At 38.2% G+C, this 8,641-nt stretch overlaps 3 pseudogenes; 2 read left to right on the top strand and 1 right to left on the bottom strand.

Moving 5' to 3' along the window:
- The first annotated feature begins 2,305 nt into the window (after positions 1-2,305).
- Positions 2,306-3,932, top strand: LOC139448996 (uncharacterized; annotated as a pseudogene).
- LOC139448995 (uncharacterized) lies at positions 3,933-4,482 on the top strand (annotated as a pseudogene).
- A 164-nt stretch (positions 4,483-4,646) lies between these two features.
- Positions 4,647-7,941, bottom strand: LOC139448994 (uncharacterized; annotated as a pseudogene).
- Between the last annotated feature and the right edge of the window lie 700 nt (positions 7,942-8,641).

The following is an 8,641-nucleotide window of genomic DNA, read 5'->3' as shown; positions in this document are numbered from 1 at the left end:
GGTGGGGGGGTGGGGGGGGGGGGGGGGGGGGGGATGGGGGAGAGACTAAAATTGAAACATTCTCAGGTCAAGTTATGCATATGTGCCCGCACTAATGAAGTAAGCGATGTATCCTGCATCACGGAAAACAATGGAGGGTGTACTCCACATATAGTTTGACACGTTCGTTAAAAACGGGTCGGATAAACAAGCCAGTGCTGGCTTCAGTTAGCGCCTCTCAGAAGATCTGAATATCAAGATTATCATAGTCATCGCATATATTACGTATTCACAACACGTGAGTTTTAGCATTTCCATATAATACTGAATCCAAGTCATATCCTTTACTGTAGTAGTACATAGTAATCCGAAGATTTCAGTAGTTACATGAAAAGAAGTAATGTGTAGGATCCTCATAGTGGTATCCACAGGAGCAGGTAGTGGACTCATGAATATGTCTATGATATCTGTTTGTATCTAAATCACTGCATCCTGAACTGATACGGGAATGGATAGTGTGACAGAAGCGGCTTCCATAGTCTAAGTTAAGGCCAATTATTTTAGAATTTTCTATTATTTTCTATTTTCTATTTTAGTGAAGTCCGATACAGTAATTATTTTACTAAACATTATCCAGGAATTTACTGCTCATTCGCTCGCTAGTGGATAAAATGATTTGTTGTAGTTAATTGTTCTAGGCATTTACAGTCCTTGTTTATCTGTTCTCCATTTAAAACAGCCAGAAATCAACTCATGAATATTATGATATTAAACGTAACAAAATTTAAGATGTTTAAAATGAATTTACTTTATAATAACCCAAGATTAGAAACATTGAGAAAGCAGTCTATGTTGTGTAAAATAATTGTGATTAAGTTCAAACCTTAGAAACAATGAATGTTCTTACAGATTTTTAGTAAAGTTTTCTTTTTACCTCATCCAACTGCTTGGAAAATAGTTTCAGATAAACACAGATTCTAACAAAGTCAGATCATTTTTTACAAGGAAGGCGTGAATGGCAAACACCGGAACACTAATCCGCCAGGTGGCGCGTCGGAACTTCCGTCCCGGAAGTGTTGCTTATGTAAACATATCGCGCTACAGGGGTTTGACAGTTGAGAAGCTGAGACAGAGTTGCGATGCCGTGGAGCAACTATACGCGGAGGAGGATCAATTTGATAGAAAGGTATGTAGTTGTACAAGAGACTTGCCAATACTGTGTCAGTTTGCGATCAGTCTTGGAACAGTCCTTGTTTTGTTCCGCTACAACTCGAGATAACCATGGGAAATCCGAACTGAATAAAAATTGTTGTCATCGATAAACGAAATGTCAGGTTGTACAAAGTTTTTTGTGCATTTTTATTGAATAAAAACCCGTGCATGCTGGTAAACTCGAAAATAAAGCATGCATGTATATCTTTTACCCATTATGCTATGTCAGTCGTCTACAGAGCATGAACTGGGACTATAATGGCTACCCGTAAAGCCAGTGGTGTATGCATGGACTAACTGCATCAGACTAAAATATAATATTTTTTTTAGTATATTTAACCTTTTGGTATTTTAATTCATATCTCGAGTGAAATGATGAGAAGAAAGCTTTAGTTAGTATTTCCCAGCACAGGTAAGGTAACACTGGGACTAGATGAGACTGGGGCATTAACACATTCTCTTTTTTTCTGGCCAAATAACCCCATTCAAGTTATTTTGGGATTGGTCTGATATTCTTAGTTCTGGGGTTTGACACGACCTGTGACATTTTCATTCTAAATCTAAGATATAATTCCAGAACTTGGAAAATAGAAATACCTTCTTACACGACCTTTGAATTCTGTTTCAAGGGCCTGGCTGCACAAAATATTTGTTATTAATAGTAATCCAATGCATAGGTCAGCTTCATAGGTTCCCTCCACCCCCGACTGAATTTAAAGTATTTTCAAATACAAATGATTTTTGTCTTCAAATATATACAGGTTTATTATAACATTTGTTTCAGATTGGAGTCCTACGACAGGAATAATAACTTCTACCAGAGTGAGTGAGTGAGTTTGATTTTACGCCACTTTTAGCATTATTCCAGCAATATCACGGCGGGGGACATCAGAAATGGGCTTCACACATTGTACCCATGTCGGGAATCGAACCCGGGTCTTCGGCGTGACGAGCGAACGCTTGAACCACTAGGCTACCCGACCGCCCCTACTTCTACCAGAGACCATATAACAGTCTATTATATGGTCTCTGCTTCTACCACTCAGAAGATGACATAAAGTTACCAAAGCCTGTGAGATTTGAATCATGGCCAGTCACAGGTTTCCATCAACTGATGCCACTCCTAGCAGTCAGGCTACCACCCGTGGCCTCTTCAGATGTCGAGGCACATGCAGCTAGCTGCATATATCAGATACCGGTTGGCTGTATATAATGAAGAGGTAAGCATGCAATATATCTCTATGTGTTACTAAAAATGTATTGACATTATTACCAATAGTAACACTAACATAAACAGATGTGCTTGACAATACACATCCTATGAAACATACATGGGAAATATTTTCAATAAATGACATATTGAATGAGCAATATGAAATTATTTGCTTTCAGACTGGAGATTTAAAGGCTATAGAGATGGGACATCAACTTTTGAAATCCAATCATGTCCTTGCTTGCAGTGTTGTCATTGATCACCATGCCTACTCCAGTGGTCAAGTCAGTGCTGCTTTGAAGAAAAAGGTTTGTTGCTTTTGAAACAGATTGGTCATAAGTTCCATTCTCAACCACATTTTGAATCGTCAGTGATTAATGATTTTGAATTAGTGAGTAATCATTTACAGTTTTGCCATTCATGATTGTACATTTAAGTCTCACCTTTGTGTAAATAATGTGTCAGTTATACCAAAAATAAACATAAAGAGATTGTCACTTACAGGAATAATACATTATGTGTTATCATGATGATACTTAGACAACTCTGTGTTACAAGTTTTGATTTCCTTGACTTAGGTATCTACAGCCTTTGCATCATGACAGCAGAATGTGGTGAAGTGGTGAACACACACTGTGAGTGCCCAGCTGGTAGAGGCCCCCATGGAACCTGCAAACACATCGCTTCCGTCCTCCTCATGTTGTCTCAGTTCAAGTCTACAGGTGTGATTGTTGTGAGGCGATCCTGCACAGACAGACTGCAGACATTCCACAGGCCACAAAAATAATATTCAGGTACTTTACCATGTTTACTGTGTAGCAAATATATTGGTATTCAAAGAGCTTATACAGCATGTTAGAATGAATCAATTATCAATTTTTTTGGTGTCAACTATTTTCTTAAAAATAGAAAGTTTGTATTCGTTTAAAAATATATTTTCAGTTCAGCTTTACACATTAAAATAAATTAAGTCCCCCTTGGTTATATTATCATATTTATTAAAATTAAATATACAGAGTATAATATAATTATTTCATGACATATGAAACTGATCTTTCTGCTGATGTGTTCAGTAGGCAGTGATGGTAAAGCTTAGAAATGATTACTTTAAAGCCTCACATGTTATTTCTGCAGAACATAGGTGTGTGATTACCCTTTCAGTTGTTTCCCCCATAACGGTCGTATAACCCAAATTATGAATTGCCTCAATTTATGACTATTTCACTTCCTGTATCTATCAAAGCGAAACTAGTGCTTATTGCCTGTTTCTACATTCAAATATTATATACTAATGTATCCCAGTATCAGTAATATATTTTCAGGCAAAAACTTATTCCTCTTTTTTTTCCGCCTCTTAATAGATTCATGGAAGAAAGCAGACTCATTCACGTGTGGGGCAAAGTGACCATCCATGTTTGAGGACCCAAGACCGACAAAATACAGAAATAGTGCATCTAACAGGAACCATGTGCAAAACATTACCATCAACTACTGCTCTTCAGCATCTAAGGATCAGATGCCTGCTTGAAAGAGCCAGTCTGTCATCAAATGTACAACAAGGAGAAACAAAACTAAATTATGTCAAGAAATTGCCTCTGGAAGGAAATTAGTTTGTAACTCTCTGAGGAATGGGTTACAGCAGGAACACAAAGCTAAGCCAAACTTGAGATAGCCTGCAATTTGCATGTTGATCGGTGTGGAATGTTTGTTGATTCTGAACTCCCTTTCCTTGCAGCAACCCCAGATGGTGTCATTGATTGTAAAACATTGTTGAGGTTAAATGTCCCTGCAGTGCTAGAAATGAGGTCATTGCTCCAGGAAACTCTTTACTTATATTTGTGAGAGAAATGGTCTCATACAACTAAACGAAAACAGAAATTGCTACTTTCTGGTGCAGGCTCAGATGTATCTATCAAAGCGGAAATACTGCTTATTTGCTGTTTCTATGTTCAAAGACTTCCTTGTTCAGAAAGTATCACTTGATGAGGAATATTGCACAGAAAGTTTCGATTCCCAGACTGTCATTATTCTTTGAGTCTTTCCTCAAGCCTTACATTGCTACTCACTGTATTTGTTAAGATTCACGAACAGACTTCCTTTTGAGGATGTATATATCCATGTGAAGACCATGTATCTAAAAAGTACTAAAAGTCTCATCAAACTTACTTTTGACTCACTTTTCAAAACTATATTTGAAAGTAGTAAATATTCACAGTTAAGGAATAAAAGTAAAGTTCTTCAACTATTGAAATCTGGGGATGAGAATGATACAAATAAGTACAGAGGTATATCCCTGATTGACACCACAGTACTTACTTCTATTCTTAGCTGTAGACTACAGCAGTTCGATGAAGATTATAGCATAATTGACAAGGCCCAGGCTGTATTCAAACCAAACTAGTCCACTATATACATACAAGCCAAAAGAAAAACATATACTACTGTCTCCTTGTGTACTTTTCTGAAGCTTTTAACTCTGTTTGATTCTTATATATCACTTGTAAGCCTGAAGCATATTGGAATAAGGGGTAGGTTATATAATGCACTTTCATCAATGTAATCCATCTTGTGTGCCTGTGTAAGGAATTCTGTTGGAATAACAAGCTGGTGATGAAATCTGTCAAAGAACTTATTTCAAGATTATTAAAGATGTACAAATTAGATTACTTTCTTGATGTTGGAAAAATTACATTCAATATTATGGCCCTTGGTCTGTGTCTGAAAATCAACGGAGTAAACTGAGATCCTTAGGGCCAGCACATTTAAAAAACTGTAGGCCCAAACATTTCAGATGAAGCAGTGAGACATACTGTTGCAATATAAAATTACAAAATACAACCAGTGAACCATGCATAAGCTAGTATTGCTATCACACCGACTCCCCAGAGACTCTGTGGTGATAGATGGAGCCTACATAAATCAAGGAAATTATCAGCTTTTAAAACATCTTTGAACTGACCGATGTCTATTTCGAACACTGACCTTGGGAATGTGGTGGAGGTCCTTTGCAATGAAATTACAGGACTGAATGTCTGTCTGACAACCGTGGGATGGTGTTGTACTATTGTTAAAGTGGAGAGAGAGAGAGAGAGAGAGAGAGAGAGAGAGAGAGAGAGAGAGAGAGAGAGAGAGAGAGAGAGAGAGAGATCCCAAGCTCAGATCAACAATCATATGTGAAACATTCAATGGTATTTTTTCATTATATGATATAACAGGTAGTCTTATGTACATATATTCATCATTTCAATTGTTAAAACACAATAAAGTTGTTATATTTGAACACTTCATGTTTGTCCCTAAATACTGATCCACAATCTATAAACACTTATACATAAGTATGCTTACTTTGTTTGCATAATCCACAAATATCCTTGTACTAGAAAAGTACAGATTCAGACACACTGCATAAATAGTCCTTTTGATTAGATGCTTGTCAGACTACCCATGGTAACAGATTGCATCTCGCGTCTTCATATCACATGAACAACTGACTGTTTACACACATTACCCGTGTTATGTGGCTTTGACTTTATGACTGGTATAACACGCTTTGTGGTATCTACAACTTGGCTTAAGCATGGAAAACAATTTTAACCAGGATTTTATCACATTAAACATGAGGTTACATGGATGGTATGTCAACCAACTTCACCACAAACAACCACTGTATATTTGTACTTGTGTTAACAGACAATGTTCTCAAGTGTACACTTTAAACTGTCTGAACTTGTGAATAACCCCACATACCTGGTCCATAACAAATGACTGGCACAATCATTCTGTCAACAATAAACAACTCTTAAACATATATTTGCAGTCTATATAGATGTGAGCAAAATATTCATGGCTTTTCAGGTTGTTGTGCTAATGTATTTCTAGCCATCCCATGAAAATTTTGGGGTGTCAAATATTTACAAGCATTTGTATGCTGATACAATTTAAAGTTTTTCACCTTTGATCACTTTAAAAAAAAATTGTTTGAAAAGCCCTCCTCTGCAAAATACAATCATAATGGTTTCATCTAAATTTACATTCTTGCCATATTTGTCACAAAAGCTTGCTACCTCTGATTTCTGCAACTTGAAAATGTTATCAACTAATTCATTCCCAAACATACCTTTGCTGTTTCCTGATTGTATTAGTTGAACAAGATCATTAAGAAACAGAGTAAACAGTAATCATACAGCAGTGAGCCGTGTCTAATACCCACCATACAGTCACTGTAGACAATCACATCTGTCTACTAGCAGTAAACTGTTGTACTTTCAATGTTATGGTTGGTTGGTTGGTTTGTTGTTTAACGCCGCACTCAGCAATATTACAGCTATATGACGACGGTCTGTAAATAATCGAGTCTGGACCAGACAATCCAGTGATTAATATCATGAGCATCGATCTACGCTATTGGGATCAATGACATGCATCAACCAAGTCAGCGAGCCTGACCGCCCGATCCCATTAGTCGCCTTTTTACGACAAGCATAGCCACCTTTTAAGGCAAGAATAGGATTCTGAAGACCTATTCTACCCCAGAGTCTTCACGGGTCTTCAATGTTATGAACAGACAGCACTAGGTCATACAAACATACATGAATGTGTGAAGTAGGTTTAGAATGGACATTATTCATGCAAGTCGGTGGACAATGCTTGTGTAAAAGTTTGACAACATATAACAAATTCGAACAATTCTAGAACCTAGTGGAACTTTTGATGGATGAAGTTCCCTCTTAAAAAAAATCTTAGATGATACTCTGCGGTCGTGAGATACCTGTTGGGGTTCAAGCTGACTTGCACGCACAAATCTGACAGCTCAATAATCTTCCTGTCCATTGTTGATCCACCATGACTGCCGCTAACATAGGTAACAAGACTTCGAGGAGAACAACCAATCCTAGTTTTCAGAGTGTTCCTGTTCTTGTACCTTGAGAAAGTAATCTACATTGCATGGCTTACAAATCGGGGTCTCAGTTGCATCTAGAATCCCCCTTGTTGATGGGAAGCGCCCCTTGAATTGTATCTTGAACGGTATCTTGTGATGCCCATATGTTTAGCCCAGTCAGTTGGAAGTACAAACAGTTTGTCCATGAGAGAGTTAATGTTGATACAGTACTTTCACTGATATGAAACAACATGGAAAAGTCAAAATCATCTCTTGCCTGTATGTATTTTAACAATGTCATAAAAAAGCTGATCTTCTGGTGGCATCAAAGAACACTGATATGAACGATGATTGACAGAGGGGCCAAGTAGTATACATGAAAGAAATACATAAAATTATCATAATGGTCAAAAGCAGTGTAATATGAAACTGATTTGCCATCATCAGTTATCAGACAAATGGCAATGTGATATATTTTTCAGTAGCATCTGACTGACAAATAATCTCATCGCATCCTGGTGAGCAAATTTTTACCCTCACTTCCTAGATCAGGAACATCTTCCACATCTATAATATAGTGCCTAGGTTTCCTTGGTTCACTCACTTTCTTAAAGGAGAACACTGTTGGTATCGCTTCCCTCTTCAATAGTCTTTTCATTCCTGAAAAGAAAATATTATTATTATTAGGCTGACAGCTGGGCATTGAAGTCATACTTCCCATCTTACTACCAGTGGTCGACAGTGTGAGCACCTCTTCCAGCAGTTTAGCGTTGCTACTTCTTTTGTCCCACCATCTAGTAGTTATGCTTCCCATTTACTACCAGTGGTCGACAGTGTGAGCACCTCTCCCAACTAACAGTTTAGGGTTGCTACTTCTTTTGTCCCACCATCTAGTAGTTATGCTTCCCATTTACTACCAGTGGTCGACAGTGTGAGCACCTCTCCCAACTAACAGTTTAGCGTTGCTACTTCTTTTGTCCCACCAACTAGTAGTCATACTTCCCATCTTACTACTAGTGGTCGATAGTGTGAGCACCTCTCCCAGCTAACAGTTAAGTGTTGCTACTCCCTTTGCCCCACCATCTAGTAGTTATGCTTCCCATCTTACTACCAGTGGTCGATAGTGTGAGCACCTCTCCCGGCTGACAGCTGGGCGTTGGTCTTCCTGGTGTCCCACCATCTTATAGTCATACTTCCATCTTACTTCCAGTGGTCGATAGCGTGAGCACTTCTCCCGTGTGACAGATGAGCATTGGTCGTCCTTGTGTCCCACCATCTAGTAGTCATACGTCCCATCTTACTACCAGTGGTCGATAGTTTGAGCTCCTATCCGAGGTGACAGCTGAGCGTTGTAGACA

This window comes from Haliotis cracherodii, unplaced genomic scaffold (genome assembly GCF_022045235.1).
Source record: "Haliotis cracherodii isolate W230 unplaced genomic scaffold, xgHalCrac1.p SCAF_7, whole genome shotgun sequence".
In the NCBI taxonomy this organism is placed as follows: Eukaryota; Metazoa; Mollusca; class Gastropoda; order Lepetellida; family Haliotidae; genus Haliotis; species Haliotis cracherodii.
Note: the sequence above shows the minus strand (reverse complement) of the source record. Positions and strands in the feature narration are given on the sequence as shown.